We start from the raw sequence: 6,000 nt of genomic DNA, 5'->3' as shown, positions 1-6,000 counted from the left end.
CTGCTGAAGGACCTTAGCAGGGTATTAGAGTAGTCTGAGTTTCTTTTCAAATAGCTGGTAGGTATCTGATATAAATTTCCCTCCTCCCCCCTCCCTCTGAAGTAAATTGAAGTTAAATAATTCTGAAGGGAAATGCATTCTCAACAGACTGAATAAAATTCTCCCCTCTTTGGGTTTGTTCATTCTCATTCTCTGATCTCCCTGGATATGATTTAATCTGTTTTAACATTAGCAGTGCCTTCACAGATAGAATCTGAATTTTTAATATTAAAAAAAAAAAAAAGAATAAGTGTTAAAAACCCTTTTTGAGCTTTCTCCAGTTTTGTTTTTCTCATTGCAGGTTCATTTCAAAAGTTGTTCTCTTACTTTAGAGCTTACATGGATAGGAAGGTGATCACTAAAAAAATCACCATTTTACCTGATTTGCTCCAAGTTCCATCCTGCAGTCTTTTCCCCCCAGTAATCCTACCAGCTTTTAGTATATTCTCTAAGTACTAAAAATGAAGCCAGTTTCATTACCAGACATTGAAAGTACGCTGGTGGAAATTCTCTTAGCAGTCAGAGTTTTTATATACATTCATGCTTTCCGAGTGTTCTTTCAATGGCTCTGCATTAATAACAACTTTTAAAAGGATTTTCCTGCTCTTTAATTGCCCAGTCTTACAGTCTTTCTTTCGTTTGCCAGTGACTAATTTAAAAATATGAGCTTACTTTATATGCAATTTTTAGGTCATCATTAAGCTCTTTGTGAAAGAGATTGAGTCATATAATGTGTTTTTACTGTGCAGCCCAGATCTCAGTTGGTGTCATAGAATGCCACTATAATACAAATAAAAACATTAATCATTCATGTCATTAGTTGCTACTATTACTTTCTACCTTGATGCATTTCTAAAAAAAAAAATTAAGTACAAAATACCCTCCACAATCCATCCAGTGCCTCTGATGAGCTGGCTCAGTCACTGTGCTCTCTGCTTGCCTCTGTGCTGATCATCTGTCCTGTGAAGCTCAGCTGCAACTCTCTGTTCCTTTCTACCTCTCCTTCTCTTTTCCACCTCACATACACACGTTCTCAGAAGCTTTTCTACCCGGGATGCTGCAGCAGTGGCAGAGAACAGCCAGGAAAGCCTCCATTTCCATTCTGCCTTCCATGCCTGTGATTCCTGCCCAGGTCCTGGCAGTGTGACCCTTGCTGGCTGCAGCCTGGGGTGGTTCAGAGAGCTCCTCCCTTTGTGTTTCCTCTTCTTTGAACTCCTTCCTTCCTTCCATTGTCTGTAGCCTTCACCTAAAGTCAATAGGAGCCTTGGTATTGATTTAAGCATGGACAGAATTTCAGCAGCAGCTCTTCTCCTGTGACTTTTAAGACTTTTTTTTTTAATGTAGTCCATTAGATTTGCTTGATGTTTGATGGCAAACCAGAAGCACTGCCTCCAAGGAGATTTCAGTGTAAGGCCCCATTTTGACAACTCATGCCACTTGCCTGGATCCTGCAGGGTCTCCCAGATGATGGAGCAAGGTTCACAGCAAAGAGGGATGTACGTGAGTCACACAGAAGCCTGTGCTTGGTTTTGAGCTGCCTTGTTAAGCAGTGATGGAGGTAAGGGCCTGAGGTGTAGCTGTTGTATGGAAATGACCAATAAGGGATGAGACTGGGGCACTGAGCAAGGAAGGAAAGATGGAGGTTTCACCCAAAAGGTTTCCTGAGTTGGCTGTGCACATATCTTGTGCCTTGCACATCTAAAACTGTTCAGACTAAACCTTGTGAATATGAACCACCCTTTGCAGCCATGGCTGGCTGAGGTGCTCCCTTCAGTAGGCACTAGTCTTGCTTCATGGCAAATCACTAGATTTTTTCTTGGTTGCCAGAAGAGGCTATGGCTGTTGAAGCTTCCTCATCCACATCTTTGTTCTTCTTCTTCAGCAAAAGAAAACATGTTGTGCCTGACACAAGTGCAGCCCTCTTGCTCTCCCAGGAACATTCTAATCTGCAAAACCCTTGGACAGTTATTAGAGTTCCTTCTCTAAAGGGGACCTGAACCAGAGTTGAGCTACATTCATGATGTTCCTTCTTTTTTTGAACAGGCTTACAAAAATAGTTGTTCCTACTTTGGCTATTTTTAAATCAAAGAACTGAAGAAAAAAGCTCCCCCTGACCATTAATAACAATGAGAACAGCTAATTAAGTGTGGTGCATTGAGAACAGGTTATAATCTTGTGCAGCTGATGAAGAAAGTGGCACTCACTCAATCTTGCTTTGAGCTGGTGTGGAGGGGAGGTCAAGGAAGGGCTTTTTAAAGGTTTGTTTCTGGATGTCAACACAAAGTCCATAAAGTCTGTTCTGTAATGTAAGAAGGTGGCATTAAAAGAGCAGGTACTGCACACTTGTACCTGCCCTGCTGTGTTGTGCTGGCCTGATGTCAGGCTCCTGTTTGTTGAGAAATGACATGGAGGTGAAGTGGTCTTGTTGAGTGCAAGTGATTTATCCCATGGCACAGTGCCAGAACTTGCTGTTACACCAGCCTGTCACCTGCTTTGTTGTAAATTAAACCGTGCTTCACAACCTGAAAGATTTTCAAAGCTTATTTTGTAGACAGATTTGCTAGCAATACCTTGCAGGGCAAACTGGGCTCTCTTTAATCATAGTGGGGTTGGGGCAGGGGGGGATTGGGGGTTTTTTTCAGAGTTTAACAAGTATTCTTCCATTTCTAGAACTATTAATAGTTGATTTGTGTACCTCAGACAAGTTACAAGTTTCAGTGTGAAGCCTGAAAATGGCATGTTTTCAGTATCCTCTTAATGCTCCTCCTTTCACTCTCTGTATTATGAAAAATCATTTTGTCCTGCATCACTCAGATGTGAGCACTGACGTTCCCTCAGCCTCTCAATAACTCATGCAGGCCCAGCAACTAGGGCCAGTCTGAGGCAGATGGAGGAGGAATGGGGAGCAACCACCACCCCAGGTCCATCTCAAACACTGCAGGCCCAATCACAGGCAAATGCAGAAATAGTAATTTAGAGAGAAGACACATGGATTTCTCATTCTTTCCAGTATTCAGGTATCTGAGACAGGGGAGAGAGAAGAAGAAAACATTCTTCTTCCTCTGGGAAGCCTTTTAATGTCTCTCTGGCACACAGAGACCCCCTGCAATGGGATGAGGGCAGAAGAGGTGAGGCTGCTAGTAAGAGATGACCCCATGGGCTCTGTCCATAGGAATAGGTTCAGCTGAGCCAGGGCAGGCTTGTCTGTGCTGTCCAGCCAGAAGAGAGCCATTGCTCTGGGCCAGCTGGCGTGCTCCCACACAGTGTTGGTACAGTTCAGGATGTGGAGGGCAAGCAGTTTCTCCAAAAGCATCTTTTTGGGGAGGGGTTACTGCTGCAGGGGCTCTCAGCACGTTGTGCAGGTTGGTTTCAGGGAACAAGAGTGGTCCCTGGCTGGGTTTGGTCCCTCAGACAGATGCAGTTGTTGGCAGCTGGGCACGTTGAGGGGTGGCAGCCCTTGCAAGCTGACTGCCACACAGCAAGACAGTTTGGGAGATAAATCTCTGGAGGCAGCACTCTCTTGGTCTGTCTGAAAAGGTAGAATTTGGGGCTGGAATAGACAAGTCCCATGGTTTTCTCCTGTATCGTGCCATGTCTTAAGACTGTGTCTTAAGGAAAGTACAGCCAGCCAGAGAGCAGGCAGACCAAGCAGTAACCTCCTCATCTCTGATGGAGCTGAGCCATGGTTCTGGGTCTTTGTTATACAGATCCATAGTGGCATTTCCTCCTGTGTCCAGCTGGTGACCAGGGGTAGGCTTCACTTTATGGCCTGTCCCTTGTGTTACCTTCAGCCTTCTCCGGGGTGATATTTCCAAATTTATGTTTTCCTTCTCTACCAGTCAGTGGCAATTGCATCTGTTTCTACTTCTGTGTGTGTGCATTGGGTAACAGGGAGGGGATGCAGGTCTTCAGCTGCAAATGTATGAAAGGCAAATTATTTTCTGAAAGTCAACAGTATCATAACCAAAAGACTGAGGGTTTGGCCCAGAATAATTTAAAAAACATACATTTCTTTCATTGCTCTGCAGTCTGCCTGCTCTTTCTCTTGTTGCTGTCACGTGCCATTTGCCTGCACTGAATTTTAGCCTTGAATTTGACGCTAAGTTCTGTTCAGTGTGTCACCAAATGCCTTTCAGGGCTGTTGCCAAAAATATTCTCTTTGCTGTACAAAACTGACCTGGAGACTCTAATTCACTCAGTCCCAGCATCCAGCCTTGACTCCTGTAGTGCCTTGGTGTGCTGGGCACGGGGCCAGATCGATTGGCAGACTGCAGCTCAGCCAGAATTCAGCAACGAGGCGTCTGACCCAAACCACGCCAGCTCTACATCCTCCCTGGGCTGCAGATCTATATTTGAAGAGCATGTTATACATTTACTGTAACAGTTTCCTTTACACTCTAATTTTATGGGTGGATTTTTTCTTTTACCCTGTATGTCAACTGTCACACTTTTACAGAATTTTTCTGAGCTAAATTGCCATATATTCTGCTCCTGTACTTACAGTAATTTAGTGCAAAGCCCTTTTCATCCTGCATCCCTAATTATTCGTGGAATTTGGAGTGAAATTCTACATGAAATCTGATCATTTTATCTGCCAGCCTTCGAAGACTTTTGTTTTTATTTTAATATGCTGTGTTTCAGTTTCTGTTTTGTTTCTTTTTTCATTGTAAGGCTTTATAAAACATTTGCTTGCTGGTGTTCTTTATTATTGCATACAAGAAATTAAAAATAATCATGTATGCATGGCAGCTGATAACAGGCAAAGGAAAAAATTGGGTACTTCTTGTCTCCTGAACCCAAGGAGGAATTTCAGCCTTCACTCAATCATGTATTTAAAATAGCCTGCTTGATAAATGCAGTGGAGGGTAAAAGTGTTCTCTCCACCTCTGAATCTACACACGAGGCTATACTCTGGTTCTCATTTATTTCTGCTCTTCTCTAGTATCATTTTTAAATATCCTGTATCAAATATTCTCTTGCCCTGGAGATTTTTTAGTTTTCTCTTTAATCCAATCTTGTATACAACTTCCACGGGCATCATTTAAGCTGTTCCTAGTTATTCTGGTTGTTCTTACATTTATAGTTGCTGTGGTTGATACAATACCCTATTCTGGTAGCACATTTTGTGACAGCAGAAACTGAGGTTTAAACTTCTTTTAATATGTTTACTATGGGCTGGCACCTCTAATAAAGTGTATTGTGGTTACACTGCATTTTTTTGACACTTGTATATCATTCTAGGCTTAGCTGTTTGGGCCTTTTTAGTTATTTATAACTCATCAGAAAAACAGATAATAATTCTTTGTCTGAAACATGCCACATAAATTACCAGCCACTGAACAAATCATTGGAAAAGATGCAGTTATTTACATCCTGTAAGTTGTATTGATAGGAAAAACAATGACGTGGTGTGGACCCTTCCAGAACAATGTGGGTTTTTTTAAACTCTAATGTAGTAAAGAAACAGCTTTGCATATGGTCAATGAAAATTTGATATAGCATAGAACTTCCCAGCAGATGTCTGACAATGAATATTTCATGTTAGTTAATAATTCTCCTTACTGGTCTCAGCTGACAGTACGGTGCCTCCCGGAGATCAAGGTGCCTTAGAGAGACAGATCTGATCTGTTGTGTCATGTTGGAGGTTTCTTTCTGGAGGTCAGGAGATACTCTGAAAGCCAAGGTCAGCAGCAAGGCTGGGGACAACTGCTTCACTCAGGTTCTGCAGATACCAGCCCAAAATCCACAGCCTCTCTTTGGCTAAATATTACCCAGACATGGAAGAAAAATTAGTTTGCTGGAGAATTCCTCAGGTAATATAGAATGTCCTGCCTTGCCTTTAGTGATAGATCTGCCATCACTATGGGTGAGTGCTGCTGCATCACTTACCTGTGTCAGTCTGATCCTGCTCAGGGGTGGGCACAGCACATCTTGCCTTCCAGTGACCCAGAGCTCAGGAGT

The 6,000-nt window shown here is 42.8% G+C and overlaps 1 protein-coding gene across 1 annotated transcript in view; it reads left to right on the top strand.

The window, feature by feature from the left end:
- Positions 1-6,000, top strand: part of ENOX1 (ecto-NOX disulfide-thiol exchanger 1) — a gene marked incomplete at its 3' end in the record, with an annotated part of 86,211 nt that overhangs the window by 57,606 nt on the left and 22,605 nt on the right. The gene's annotated exons all lie outside the window — the stretch shown is intronic.

Source organism: Merops nubicus, unplaced genomic scaffold (genome assembly GCF_000691845.1).
Source record: "Merops nubicus isolate BGI_N331 unplaced genomic scaffold, ASM69184v1 scaffold4622, whole genome shotgun sequence".
NCBI classification, from domain to species: domain Eukaryota; kingdom Metazoa; phylum Chordata; class Aves; order Coraciiformes; family Meropidae; genus Merops; species Merops nubicus.
The sequence above is the reverse complement of the archived record's forward strand: the minus strand, read 5'-3'. Positions and strand labels throughout refer to the sequence as shown.